Source organism: Arachis hypogaea, chromosome 13, assembly GCF_003086295.3.
Source record: "Arachis hypogaea cultivar Tifrunner chromosome 13, arahy.Tifrunner.gnm2.J5K5, whole genome shotgun sequence".
NCBI classification, from domain to species: Eukaryota; Viridiplantae; Streptophyta; class Magnoliopsida; order Fabales; family Fabaceae; genus Arachis; species Arachis hypogaea.
The window spans coordinates 19,732,058-19,748,315 of NC_092048.1; the positions used below are offsets into that span (position 1 = coordinate 19,732,058).

The 16,258-nt window shown below is 36.4% G+C and overlaps 1 pseudogene; it reads right to left on the reverse strand.

The window, feature by feature from the left end:
- Nucleotides 1-248: 248 nt before the first annotated feature.
- On the reverse strand, nt 249-2,311 carry LOC112737582 (cationic amino acid transporter 5-like; annotated as a pseudogene).
- Nucleotides 2,312-16,258: the final 13,947 nt, after the last annotated feature.

Consider the following 16,258-nt stretch of genomic DNA (forward strand, 5'->3'; position numbering starts at 1 on the left):
TTGGGTGGCTTTTACAGGAAGTGTAGACACTATGAAGAATATTCAAAAGTAGGGGTGTTCGCGGTGCGGTTTGGTTCGGTTTTTGAGAGAAAAATCATCCGATCCGATCATCTAATTTAACTGCGGTTCGGTTTGGTTCGGTTTTTTTATCGAAGCCATCTGAACCAAACCAAACTAATTAAAATCGGTTTGATTTGGTTTGGTTTGTTCGGTTTTTTTAGTCAATTAAAAAAAATACTACCATACTATTTCACAAAGTCATAACATTGAAATCAACAAACACAAATACACAATAGCTAACAAAGTCTTGGTCTAATAAAATTTAACGACAAAAGGAATTCAAAGTTTAAGAGCATATAAGTCATGCTAACTACACACTACTCAGCAAACATGTGAGAGAGTAAATATTTAAGGCCCTGCATTCTCCATGGTCTCCATTTGATTAATTTTGTTCTCGTTTTGCAACTTTTTTTGTTGATGAGCCATGTCATAAGTTGCATGTAGTCCAAAGAAAAAATAGTATATCAACATTACCCCAGTGCAAATTCCAAATCTTATGAATGCTGATGAATCCAAAGATCCCATTAGGAATATATTAATTGCAATTGAAATTGATGGCAACCATAACAAGTGGAACTCCCTAAACCTTAGGAACCCTTTGCTGTTTCAAAACAAGTGACATGCCTAATGTGGCCAAGAACCATATAGGAACAGTTATTGTATATCCAATCCAACCATTAACAAGCTGAAATCCCCATTGATGTAGCAATGATTAGTAGCAAGAATGCTACTAGCTTTAAAAGGTTTTCCCTTGGTGTCACACCTCTCACATAGTACCTCCTAACCAAAAGTGCCACAGCCATCATCATGAAGATGAAGAGTGTGCTTATTGATAACAAGCTTGACAACACATCCAAGCTTGAGAAAAATGCTATGCAAGCACTTGAGATTGTGATCAACAGTGTTGCATTTATCGGTATTCCTGATATGTGCACCAATAAGGGTATAGCTATTAGTTATGGTATGTAAAATACAATTTGCAAATATCACAATTTAGTAACAAAAAAGGCTAAGTATAAATAAGAGTAAATAGCTATTTTGTCACCCAAAAGATTCGAATTTTGACCAAATGGATCTCAACCTTTGTTTTTGACAAAATAAACCCCTAAATATCAGTTTTATTTGACAAAATAGAGTAATTGTTAACCTATTACTCTAGATGTTTAGATCATTTTATCAAACAAAGATGATATTTTAGAGTTCATTTGACAAAAGCAAAAGTTGAGGTTCGTTTTATCAAAATTAAAATCTTTCGATACCAAAATGACTATTTACTCTATGAATAATATCTCAAATCTGTACTTAATCACCAAATCAGTTTTCAAACTTTAACTGAAATTGTTATGTTTTCATTAAATAACAATAAGAAATTATTTGTCTAACTTTCATATCCGTCCATCATACCTGTCTTTGGATGAACAAGGGCAAACCATGGAGGGATCATGTGTGAACGTGCAATGTGAGTGGTGTAACTTGCTTGTCCCAATGCCCCAACAAGAAGAACGGTTGTCATACCCTTCAATGCACCAAAAGCAACAACATACTTAGCCCATTTCATTCCCACACTCTGAAACGCAACAGAGAATGCTGCATCATTGTGACACAACATAACAATCAGAAGCAATTTCAGGAAATCAACAACAAGTAAATTAAACCATGAACAACAATCAGAAGCAATTTCAGTAAATCAACAACAAATAAATTAAACCATAAACAAAAACCAGCAACAAATATATACTGAAATGGAAATTGAACAAAAATATACAAAAATCAACAACAAATTAAACCAAGAACAAAAATCAGCAACAAATATACACTGAAACAGAAATTGAACAACAATGAATCAATGATTATTGAACAGAAATTGAATACCTGAATTGGAGGCTCTATATCTGACTTGACTCAGTGGCTGGGTGGTGGGTGCTGTCCGCATCTCCGCGAGGCCAGAAACGATGCTGTGGGTGGTGGCGGGGGTGGTGCTGGCTCCGCGACGATGGTGTCGGCTGGTGCTGTCCGCGAGGAGGTGCTGGGAAGAAGGGTTCGGCGGCGCTGTGTGAAAGCTGGAAGGGTTCGGCGGCGCTGGGAGGTGGTGAGAGGAAGGGGTTCGTCGGCGCAGAGAGATGGTGGGAGCCGGGAGGAAGGGGTTCACGCAGGTTGGGAGTGGGAGGTGTTGGTTGTTGCGAGAGTGGGAGTGGATTTTGAGAGTAGAGAGCGCAGAGTGAATGTGAGGGTTGGCGGCTAGGTTAGGTCACGTTGTGGGGGGGTGGGGGGAAGGTTGGTTTTGTTTTTTTTTTTTTAACCGGTTCGGTTCGGTTAGGGTTTTCATTGTTAGAACCGAAAACCGAACCAAATCGCAATAAAAAACAACAAAACACAATTTTTTTCGATTTTTTCGATTTTCGGTTTATTCAATTTTCGGTTTTTTCGGTTCGGTCGATCAGTTTTGTTCAGTTCGAATCGATTTTGAACACCCCTATTCAAAAGGATCCCAACTCATCATGTGGAGGATTACTTGTAATTAAAGAGTTTAATATATATTTTGAAAGGGTATTATTATTAGGGTACTTAGCTACTTAAAGATACATTACTAGTACCAATAACGGTGACATGTATTATTATTATGCATATCTTCACAGACACTTAGTTCTTTCGCTAATTCAATATAAATATATTTAGTTATATTTATGCCTAATACACTCCGAATTTAGTTTACTAATATCCACTTTTTAAATTTCAAATCCAATTCTTAGTTGTAAATCACCGCCCTTTTTCTTCATTAACTTACTGTAACAGAAAGCTTCTTCATAACTATACAAGACCATTGATAATATGGGTCATACTAGAGGTGAATTTTGGTCTGATTGGAATCACAATGATAAAATCTTGCTTTGGCCTTTTCATAATTACTCAATTCTTCAATATTTGAAAAAGCACAATTAAGATGAATTATTTTGAAAATTGCTCTATTTGTTGACGAAGAAATGGTATATATCTAGAAGAGTTTACAAGTTAAATTTTGTATACATCTATATCTGATTATATGAGAAAAGGTATCTACTTTTAAGAAATGGTCATAACAAAGATTAGTCAACTGAAACTCAAGAATTATGTTTACACGCTCATCCAACAAATGATATAATTACATTTTTTACAGTTAAAAATTTCAGTATATGTATGCACGAACAACATCTTAGCTAATGGAAAGAGCCTGCTTCTTGTTCATGATAATGAGTAACTCAAAAGAAACATCCTAAAGCCTGTAAAAAGAACATCTGATAACTCAAAAAATGAAACATTTGAAACTCTATAATTTTTCCCTTAGTTCATTATTTTTCCCCTTGATGAATATAATTTTATTTACAATGTTAGATAGAAATAGCAGAGCCAACCACCCCAAATAAAGCCTTGGGATAAAAAAAAGAAAAGAAATATCTATTTGTCGTAGGAATCACCTTCATTTCTGCTTCAAATTGAAACACAATAAACTTCTTATCAAGGCAAGCTTCATCTTCAATTAAAAAGTGCTCAGTACAGAAATAGATCTACACCAGCAGATATTTGTTCATACAAATTCTTAAGATTGAAGCAACAAAAAAATTTGTCAAGTCACCTTAATTAACAAGAACGTAAAACAAAAAAATAACAAATATCTTACCTCCAGGTCATCATATTTCTTATAGTATTCATATTGGTTTGGATCAATGGATGCTACCTACATTGAACATACAAATTGCATGAAACTTATATTTCAATCCGTTCAGACTAATATAAAGGCAGGCATATTCCCCACATGATTGGCATAGTTTCTAGTTTTTTACCTTTGGCATATATGACAAGTATATTGTTATGTAGATTTTACAACATGAGTATAATCATAATTCATAAGAATAATTCCATACCTAAATCTTCATTAGCAACAACAGAACACAAAACCCCAAAAATAAACAAACAGTACAAATTCCAAAAGGATCCAACAACAACAAAAATCATGAATTTTGACATAGATCAACCATCTGCAACTCTCATCACCATAGTTTATAACACAAACAACAGCAAACTAGAACAATCGAAACAACTAAAAAAATTGAATTTTAAATTAAATTACAGGAAAAAGAAGGAAATAAAAAAAGAAACGGTAAAAGAATATGAATTGGCTCACCGAAAAGGGAGTAGAAAGGATTGACAAGGTTGAGAGAGAGAGAGAGAGAGAGAGAGAGAGAGAGAGAGAGAGAGAGAGAGAGAGAGAGAGAGAGAGAGAGAGAGAGAGAGAGAGAGAGAGAGAGAGAGAGAGAGAGAGAGAGAGAGAGAGAGGGTGCTGCGGTGATTGGTGGTGCTGTGAATCGCGAGGGGAGAGGTGCTACGGTGGTCAGGCAGCGCTGCTGCGAATCGGGAGGGAGAGGCCACTACAGTGATTGGGTGGCACAGTTGCCAACGTGAGGGAGAGAGGTTGTGGTGGTCGACTTTGCTGCTATGAATTGCAGAGTAGAGAGGGGTTGCGGTGGTCGGGTGACGCTACTACGAATCGCGAAGTGGAGTGGGGCTGCGGTGTTCAGCGGTGGCTGCGGCGCGCGAGGAAGAAGCCACGATGGTGGATGGCATTCGGCAGCGCTGCACCTTGCGGTGGTTGAAGCTACGGCGTTGTTTCCGTCGTGGCATGGCGGAAGGAGTAAACGTGAGTGTGATTGTAAGGGATCTGTGTGAAATGAGAGGCACAGTGGGTGTAGGCCGTTGTTTTTATTTCATTTTAGGTTTTGTATTTTTAATTTTAAATTAATTTTTTAATCTGTTGTTCGCATTGCTTAACATATGCATTATTCTCCTATACTTTCTCAATAGATAATTATCGATAATACTAGTCAATGTAAATCTCTCTCAGTTTGTCAAAACTTAGAATCAATGATTAATGAGATAATATTTAATTTGGTCCTTGAACTTTCATGCGAGCCTCAATTTAGTCTCTAAAATTTTATTTGCCTCTATTTAGTCCCCCTGTTTACAAGGGTTACTCATGTTAGTCCTTTGGGTGGTTTCTATCACAGAAACATTACCGGAAAGATCACGTGTACAATGAATGCCATGTTGTATTCTACTAAAACGTCATCGTTTTGGTTTGATGCTCAAATAGCCCAAAATGACGTCATATCACATTCTGATAGCAAATGCTTCAATTAAACAAGCACTACACCATCTTCTCCCCATAATAAGAATGTTCTTCTTTCTCTTCTCTACAATATAATGGTGCTGTTGCGAGTTTAACTCAACAACTTCGTTGAAGACAATTCTCTTCTCTTTAACCACTTCGCATCGCACTGGCCGTCTTCTCTTTACCTACATTGACTGAGTACTAAGTTAGAAGTAAAGAAAAATAGTGAAAAAAATCTATACTCATGATGATGCTCTGTTTTTTTTTCTTCACTTTTGGTTCCTCTTCTTCTTTTTTTTTAAAGCATTCTTGCTAAATGCATTTTGCTTTGCATGTTAGGATAATGTGGTTTTTTTTTTTTTTTGCTAATTCTCTATTAGGGTTTATGTATTAAGTCAGTTTGGTTTAATTTTTTGGATTATTAGTTAGTTGTTGATCATTCTCTGTTTCTATACCATTAATTTGGTTTTGAGTATTTTAGGGGGGTGTTTTTGGGTTAGGATTTCGGCATTGTGATGCATGTGCATCATGATGTATTTTTCTATGCTTTTTCATAAAAGAAATCAATTTATAATGCTTAATTATAGAGTGTTTTGGTGCTTAAGTCATATATTGCTTTGATATCTTTGAATTGATTAATTTTGTAGAAAATGGTGGAAAAAGAAGCAAAAAGCACAAAACAAGCTCAAAAGAAGAAAAGAGAAAGTTTTGAGAACGCTTTGGAACCTTAGGCCACGTTTTTGAAAGCGTGGTTCTTAAAGAAAGTGTGGCCCATGAAGCCTTCTCCAGAGGTGTTGGTGACATGAACTAATTATGCATGCATGGGCGTGCCAGTGGGCATGACACGCCAGGCTAAGATTCCAAAATCTCTCCCAGAACCCTCTAACAAAGGCGTGCCACTCAGCGTGTTATATGGCGTGGCACGCCCAGCTTACAAGTCCAAGCGTGTCAAGGGCGTGCTCAAAGGCGTGGCACGCCAACCTATTACAAAGGGCGTGCCAAAGGGCATCCCAAGGAAGTGGCACGGCAACTCTTCAATATGGGCATGTGGAGGGCGTGCCTGGGAAGTGGCACACTGAGCCAACTTCCGAGAGAGCAAAACTTCATCCTGGAATGCACTCTGGGCGTGTATGAATATGTGGCACGCTGGGTCACATGCCAGCCTGACCTCTTCACCTTCAAAGGAACATAACTTGAGCTACAAAACTTCAAATGAGATGATTCTAGTGCCATTAGAAAGTAGACTTCCAAATCGTTCCAACCATATATAACACTTTATAACAGACACTGGATTTGAAGATGAAATTCACCTTGAAAACACAAGAAGCATAACATGTCCCTGCAGAGACGCCAACCTGACCTCTTCATCTTTAATGTAACATAACTTGAGACATAGAGGTCCAAATAGTGCGCTTCCAGCGGAGTTAGAAAGCTGACATCTAGGAATTTCCAATGATATATAACAGTTCATAGTGGACATTAAATCTGGAGGTGAAATTGACTATTCTTTCAGCATCACAAAATCGGCGTGGGCTATGGCGTGTGGAGTGGTGTGGCACGCTGAGTCTTGCAAGCTGGGCATGTGATATGGCGTGCTCGAAGGCATGGCACGCCAACCTTGCAAGCTGGGCGTGTGGAGGGTGTGCCAGTGGGCGTGGCACGCCGGGGAATTTTGACAGACTGACCTCTTCACCTTTGAAATAGCATAACTTGAGTTACAGAGGTCCAAATGATACTCTTCTAACGATGTTAGAAAGATGACATCTAGGGCTTTCCAACGATATATAATAATCTATAGTGCATATTTAGTTTTAGGCCTAAAAGACTCCATTCTTTTAGAGCTGCAAAATGAGTCACACTCCAGGGAGCAATTTCTATTGGGTGTGCCAATCAAAGTGGCACTTGAACCACACGCCAACTTCTCCCTGCAGCCTCCAACCTTCAACCAAGCCCACTCCAACCCTCATTCAAGCCACAATTGCCAACCAATCAAGGCCTCAAGAATTATCTAGAAGTAGTTAGTTAATTTACATTTAATTGTAATTTGAATTTCATTTTGCAATTGTAATAGTCTACAAATAGGACTCTCTCACACACACATAGAGGAACAATCCGCAAGGGGGTCTTCGGACTCCTCTCTTCTCATCAACACACTCTTCCTCTCTTTCATCTTCTTTCATACCCACTCTCGTAAAAATTATGAGTCTCTATTTCTCATTGGGGAAAGGAGCTTTGTTGCAATTTCAATTGAATTGATGTTTATTTTCTTCTCTTCTTAATTTTATCTTCATACACAGGAGAGAGTTCTATTCTTCAAAGATCCAATTGGATCTATTAGAATTCTATGTAAACCTTGGAAAAGGAATCATAGCAATTCAGTTTGAACTCCCTTCTCATAATGAATTTGATCTTGATTTAGAGTTGATATTGTGACATGTAATCTCTCTAACATTGGGTCTTAGGAGTTATATGGTGTGAGATTAGAAATTATGTTTTGTTTATCTAAGAGAGAGTTTCCATTCTTCAAAGGTTCAATTCCATCAGAAGAGGAATTGGATCTATTAGAATTCTATGTGAACCTTGGAAAATGAATCATAATAATTCAGTTTGAAACTCTTCTCACAATGAATTTGATTTTGATTCAAACTTGATACGTGACATATAATCACTTTGAAATTGGGGTCTTATGAGTTGTGTGGCTTTGGATTAGAGATTAAGCTTCACCTCTTTTCATGAGCATTGGATCAAGGAATTGACATTTGATCATAAATTGAGAAATTGAGTGACCAAGGAATTGGAGCTCAATTACTTATGATCCACCATAGATCCGCCATCAGAAGAGGAAGAAGTTGGGTATCATTGATTTATGAGAAATCAACATCTCCAATCCCTAATGTTTTCTATCTTTAATTTTTAGTACTTTACAATTCCCGTGCTTTACATTTTCTGCACTTTTCATTTCCAACACTTTACTTTCTTGTACTTTATATTCTTGTCATTTACTTTCTAGCCATTTATTGCTTTCTTTTAATTTCATGTCATTTACATTTTCTATTTACTTATCATCCAACTATGATTGTCTAACTAGAATAATCAATTAACTATTTATTGCTTAATTCTTTAATCATCGTGGGATCGATCTCACTCTTGTGAGTTGTATTACTTGATACGACCTGGTGCACTTGCCGGTAGTTATGCAGATTAATTTTTCTGTATCACATTGGCGTGTTTTTCTTATAATTAATGGATTAAGAAATAAAAGGGTAGAATCAGATTGTCATATGTAATATGTTGCATTTAATTCTTCCTCAATTTTAATTAGATGAGAGGTGTGGCTTCATCAAAGCCTCTATTTGGAAAATCCAACTCTTCCTCTCTATATCTCGATTTCTATATAAAGTTAGGTCAATCAAGTTAATTGCTTCTTGCAACTTGCAACATGGAGTAATTGATTCACAAGATTTAATTATTGATCATACATGAAGACTGATTTAATTTTCTTAATGAATTTCTTTGGTCTCTATATATAATTCTCAACTACACTAACATAACAACTTATTAATTAGTTGATATATTTATGTTTACATCGTTGTTAAATGAATTCCAGCACTATATATAAATGGTTATCAAGCACACTAAGTTGTAGTTGTTGATTATTATTTAAATCTTGTGTGTAGATGGGAGATCATTTCATTAAAATCATATATCACCATAAAGGATTACTTGTCAAAAATGAAGTTGGAAGCTTGACATACTACAGGGAGCATATTTCAAAGTTACTTGGATTATAAATAGACATATTAAATATTTTTTCATCAGGGACTACCACAAACACCTTGGCTATGATAAGGTCAAACAGTGTTGGTGGCTGGTTTCCAACAAACCTTTGACAATGTAAACCTCGGGTAATTTGTAAATAATTAACCAATAAATTTATTATTATGTAAAGAAATTAGAAAATTAAAATTTGATAAGTTTGAAGAGTATAAATATCAAAAATATGAATTTTGACACTAATTTTAAAGTTTTTGGCCTAAAAATGGGCCAACAGACCAAATCGGTTAGACCGGACCCAAAATAGACCCAAGGCCTATTATATAAAACCAAACTCAGCCTTTTTCCTCCCATTTAACACACACACATGCACTATAGGGGAAGGGAGAAAACGTGGAACCCTAAACCCTTTTCACCCTCAACCTTCAATCTCTCGTAACTTTCAATCCGGAGCTCTGATTGATGAGCCGTTAGTGGCCACGCGTTCGTCTTGGAATTCTCTACAAAATCCACTAAAAAATTTGGTAAGAAATTTGATATTTTGTGTCCAGTTGTCTCTTTCTCCCTTTTCCACGAATTTGGATTTTGGTTTTGAGAGATTTTGTGACTTTGATGGTTTATGGGTACTCTAGTGGTGGATAATTGTGGGGTTTTGCCCAAATCATCCATATGTAAGGTGAGGAACTCATATACCTAGTGAATACTTTGATTTTGTGAAGTTTAGGTATTGAATTGTGGCTATGTATGGAATTGTATGTATTAGATTGAATTTATATTAAATTGGAGATTTAATTGGTGAATTGGAGTTCTTAAAATCAAGCTTTGGTGGATGAAGCTTTTTGAAATTGATTTGGAGTCTTGGAAGCTTGGAATTTGTGGCGTTTGTGGCTTAGGAAGGAATCGGCTAAGGTATGATTTTGGTTTCTCATAGTTAATGTTTAATGTCACATGAAAACTTAGGCTAATTAACCATAGGATAAGCTTGCGGATTGAATTTGGTTGTTGATGTGATTAGTGACTAAATGTGTATATGTGTGGAATTGACTTGAGATTTGATATGTGAGTTGTGGATGTATTATGATTAGTGGTGATATAGATTGAGTTGTTGGAAAAACATGTACGGAGTTGTTGGATAATTAAATTGTTTGGATGTTGATGGTGAATGGTTGGATGTGGAATGAATGTATATGTATGTATCTAATGAATATGATTTGGATGTTGATTTATACATATATGAGTTATGTTGTTTGAAATGTGGAATGTTGGAATGAAATTGATACAAGGGAGTATTGGTATGTTGTGGAAGACATGGAATGGATATGGGGCTGTCTTGGTCATAATTGATGTTGTTTTGAAATGGAAAACTTTGGGTTGGGTTGAGGTTTCTGGTAAAAATAGAGGTTTGGTACTTTTGATAAAAACTGATTTTTAACCAAATTTTGGCGGGCCATAACTCGGGTTCCGGACCCTCAATTTTTGTAAAACTTATTTTAAATAAAAATTAGGTTTGTGAAGTTTATGCTATTCAAAAAACGGACCAAAAATAATTTTTAACGAAAAAGTTATGCGCGTCAAAAGTTTGATATGCAAAAGTAATTTCTGTAGAACTTAACAGCTTTTTATCATTTTGAAGGGTATGCGTATGTGAACACGCACACAGCGCAGATCCTGGGCTCTGCCCAGATGTCCCACGTACACGGGAGTGTGCATGTGTACACGGAAATGGGAAAATTACAGTCTCACGTACGTGGGTAGTACCACGCGACGCAGGACGGCTTCCCTGTCCGAGGGGCTCGCATACGCAAACATGAGTCGCGTACGCGAACATGAGTCGCATACGTGAGATGGGCAAAAGACACCCTCGCATATGCGAAACATGGAATCCGTATGCAGAACTCCTGTTTTTGAAAAAAAGTGTATTTTGTGATTTCAACCTATTTTCTAACCTCTAAACCTCTATAGTTACCTTCTAAGGTCCCAAATTTAGTTCCTAACCATAGGGAAAGGGGTAAACCTGAATAGGGGAGTAACTTGGTAGTAAAGTAAGATGATGAAGTGATGAATGAGATATGATGAATTTGATTGAGATATATGTGACCAGGTAAGAGGCAGTGGCGGTGTCCACTTACTTCGGGTAAGTGATGAGAATAATGATTATGATTAAAAAGTGTGATGGGCACTATATCTCAATAGTGTGACGAACACTATATCCCAAGAGTGCGGGAGCACTTTACCCAGAGAAGTGTATCGGGCACTATATCCCATGAGTGTGGCGGAAACTATATCCCAAGAGCGTGACGGGCGCTATATCCCAAGAGTGTGGGAACACTTTATCCTGGGAAATACGACGGGCACTATATCCCATGAGTGTGGCAAATACTATATCCCAAGAGTGTGACGAGCACTATATCCCAAGAGTGTGGAGGCATATCAGAGAGACAATATCCGGATTAGCTACTGGGTGTGTCGGGTCCTGGCAAAATAACCGACACGTGAGCTCATGGCCAGTAGGACAGGCATGCATCATGTGCATTTGTATGATTTGTTTGAGTGTGCATTGTTTCAGTTTGCCTAATTGTTTATTTGTGATTAACTGCTATCTGAGCTATCTGCTATAACCGCTACTTATACTTGTGCTTTCCTTGTCTGTTTTATATGTGTTTGCAACTGAGAGATCCCTCATGCTGGCGGAGGTGACGCTAAGAGTTGTTCCACCTGATGTTTTGGAGATTAGGAGAGGAGACTAGAATTGAAGAGTTAGAATAGAGTTAGGATCCCTGGATAGATTACCGAAAACTTATGGTTTAGTATAATCTTTAAGTTTGAATCTGAGTGTCGATGTCCTAGGATTGTCTCTGGCTTTTCCGGGGCCTTTTATATTAACTATGCGGGCACCATTACCATGTTGAGAACTCCTGGTTCTCATTCTATACATATTATGTTATTTTTAGATGTAGGTTGAGAAGCACCTCGTTGAGTGTCTGGAGATTTTCTGCGCAAGTGAATATCTACTTCTTGGGACTTTTTATATTATGTATTCAGTTTTATATGCATTCTTTCTTCCATTTTGTATAAAAACATGTTTTGTCCCTCTTAGAGGTTGACTATGGAGAACTAGGATTTGTACTTGTCTTTTGGGATGTATTCTGGGTTATATATATAAGTATACTCTGGCCGGCCTTAGCTTCGCAGGTCGAGTTCGGAGCTTGTTATTTGTATTTTGAAATTCTGATCCATATGTTTATGTTTTAAACCTTCCTTTCTATCTTACTTATCCATCTATGTATATCTATCGTGAGTGACGCGTTTCAGTTTCATTTTTTATTGACTTTTCTCTTCTCTTTCAAGACTCCTAGTTACAATTTTTTTCAATTATATTATATATGTATTTTCACTTTTAGAGGTTGTAGCGCTTCGCCACCGCTGATTTATGTCCTAGGCATAAAGTTCTATGTGATAGGGTGTTACAGACAACTTATTTGAGGATTCTGACTAATGATAGATGCTGGAAATGTGCTTCTTTGTGGAGAGAAACAACGTAGTTGCTCATGTGTATTATGAGCATAAAATCTCTGAAGTGGATTATGTTAAGGAACAACAACCATCCAAGTCAGATAAGGGAAAAGAGTTTATGTATTCAGATGAGCCACGTTATGTTGCTGCATTAGCAAGGGTCGGGAAATTTCCTAGTGAATTTTACCACAAGTGGTTGACAATAGAAGCATATAATGACATACACACACACATAATTTAAATCCTATTTCTGGCCAAGCAATGTGGGGAAAGTCTCCATATAATAAACCACAAGTCCCAAAATTCAAGAAGATGCCAGGAGCACCCAAGAAAACGAAAAAAGGACGTCAATAAAGCCCCAGATTAAGAAGCAAAAGACCAAGATAAAGAGGATTTATAAAGAAACTTCTTGTCGTTATTATGGCGAAAAATCTCACACCAAGAGAAACTGCCCAAAAAGAAAGGCTGAAGAAGTGGCAGCTACTATAGCAGTTGCAACCACTGCTACCAAAGATGGTAATTCCGACCTTGCTGTACCTACCATTGCTGTTCCAGTTGTGACCCCTACCCATGTTATTTCACCTGCTGATGTGCCACCTCAAGTTGGTGCACTTAATGACAATCCACTTACCTCTAATTCCAACTCACGAAGTTCAGGATGAAGTGCAGGCTAAGGTCGAGCTTGGTATGAGCCAACCAATTATGTCTCAGAATGAAGACTCTCCATAGGTAATAGTATATTTTATATTGTTTTTGAAATTTAACCATTTTGCCAATTCATTTTTTGCTCAAGTTCTACTAACTTTTTCACACTTTTTATAGATGGAGACCACTCCAGTACAACATAATGCAAGGCCTCCAAAGCTTGCAACCAAAAGAATGGTGTCCCAACCATCTAGTACCTCACCAGCAACCAATATACCAGTTGACCCGACGCAAGGTGCATCTTCAGGGACAGCCACACAACTAGCCAGTTTCATGAAATTTGTTCTTATTCCCGAATTCAAACCTCCAAGAAAAAAAAATTGAATTATTAGATGAATCTGTTTGTGATATGTAATAGGACATTATATTTTTATATTAGTTGTCTTTTGGGTTAGTTACGTTTTTTTCTAAGTTTTCATAACTATGCAATGATGGCTTTTGGTTAGTTACTCTTGGAATAGCTCCTTTAGAATAAGTTACTTTATTTTGTTTTAGTGTTGCATTACATTGACATTATAGATGTGTTTGAATTCACTATCAATATAAATGCATTATTAATGAATTATAAAGAATTTGAATGACATTCTTTGTCAGAAATTTTTATATTTTATTTTGTATTGTTGGATTCATAAATAACCAATATCTTAGCTCATAAATTATCATTTTCATTCAAATTAACACAGCTACAATTTTCATTTATTGAAACTTCAAATAAAAATAGGTGCAACAATATACATTAGTTTTTCTTCAAAATATTCCTACAATTTGAATCTCATAACTATCATATTTGTCTTTTTAGCAAAATACATCAGGCCTACCTTCACCATTTTCATACTAAAAAAGAAACTATAAACAAATTTGTTACAACCAACAAAGCCTCTCCCAATTTCAAAGTCCTAACTTCAGATCCTAAGCTTCCAATATTCCAAGCAAAGTTCATCCTCCATTCTTTATTTTCATTTATAGGTACCACTCTATCTCTTGTTTCTCCTTCTTTATGGAATTCATTAGCCCAAACAAATAACCCACACTATCTCTTGTCAGCACTCTGCAAACAGATTCAATGGAGATGGAGAAAGAATCAGATCCTGCAAGATTCAAGAAAAGTTAAGAATAATCTTGTACTTACATTGTAGTTTGGACACCCAAAAAAAAGTTTTCCTGGATTCGCATCTGTTTCTGGCCATCTTAGAATAGGTCGACACCCACACCCACACCACTCTGGAAATTGTTCTTCTTTGCTTCGAGCGGTTCTCTTTGGACAACATCCATTAGAGCGTTGGTTGCTGGAACTCCCTACGAATTTACTACCGCCACCCATCATGAACTTCATAAAAATGTTTTCCAACAGAGGAGTAAGAATTGAAGAAGAAGGAGCTTCAAATGAAATTAGGGATTAGGAATTTAAATAGTTGCTAAGGAATAAATTGATGGAAAAGAGTTTCAATTGCCACGTAATATATCCATTAGGCGTACAACATGGTATTCCGTTGTACATGTCATCTCTCCGGTAATGTCTTTGTGACGAAAATCACTCCAAAAACTAACGTGAGTAACGTTTGTTAAGTTGGAATTAAATGAAGTTAATTGAAATTTTCAGGGACTAAATTGAGGCTCGCATGCATATTTAAGAACCCAATTGAATATTAGCTCGTCATTAATTATGGTGGACAAATAAGTTAAACATCTATCACTTCTTACAAGGAATGAATCTTCCCAATTTTTTTTCAATTGAGGGCGTAAAGTGTGATATTTAATCTTTTAATATTTTTTCTCTCATATTTTTTTTCTATTTATAAATTATATAGTAAAAAATTATACTTTACCTCTTAAAGTGAGGGAAAAAAATTAAAAAGATCCAATTGCCTTGTTACATGTACACTAGCTAGCTAATTAATTTGAAAATGACCTCGTTATTAATTTACTAAAGCAGCTGAATATCACTTAGCAGTTAGCACACTAAGAAAGAAGATTTGGACTTTGCTCAATCCAATAAGAAGTGTTGCTTTTTTGAAAATAACACATTCCAACTAATTCACAATTTCTACATAAAAGAATTAAATTCTAATTGATGTGTTAGGGGTGAAGACACTGACAACAACCACAATCATAGTTTTAAAAACTGCATAGAATCATCGGTTCAACCGGTCGAACAAGATATCAAAGGTCAAGTTGGTTCAGTTTTTAAATAAAATCATCTTGTTCAAGTTCTACAAATCGGATTGGTCATTGAACTTACAAATTTAGACATTTAAAAATTTAGTCAAAATTCAACCAAAATTGAATTATATATATACACCTGGAGTTTTTTTTTTTTTTAATAAAGGAAGCTCAACACAATAAAGTGGAGCAGGTAAAAAAAACAAAACACAACAAAAAAGACAAGACAATGAACACAGTAAAAGAAGTATAATCCGTTATTATCTCCGGCATAGCCATCAACAACAAAACGGATCACCACCACACCATTCTCTGTAGCTCAAAAATGACCTATTTATTCCATCAACACCTGTCTCTGATTTCTGGAAAACTCTGCTATTCCGTTCTAACCAAATATTCTAAATAATCGCAAAAAAACCTATCAGCCATTTTTTATGCTCAGTGTTACGACCAGGCACTCCAGTCCAACTCTCAAAAAGCCCTTTGACAGTTCCCGGAATAATCCAAACTCTAGCAGCACATGTCAGCCAAGCGCACCACACCTGCCACGTAAACTCACATCCAAGAAATAAATGATGTACAAATTCTACATCCTTTTTGCGCAAAACACAAATGTTATCACTATGATGAATAATCCCTAGCCTAATCAACCTCTCTTTAGTGTTAACACTACCTACTAAGACAAACAATGCAAATAGTTCAACTCTTGGAGGAACTAATCCTCTTCATATGGTGCTAGTGAAGTTGTAGCTTGTGATGTCCTCCGAGATAGTCTCTTTCTCCAACACCTGCACAAATGAGTTAGTAGAAAAAATACCTGTTTTGTCAAATTTCTATATAACTGTATCCTCTCTATCAGACGAAAGTCTAACAAGTCTTAATCGGTCATGAAGTTGATTGAGA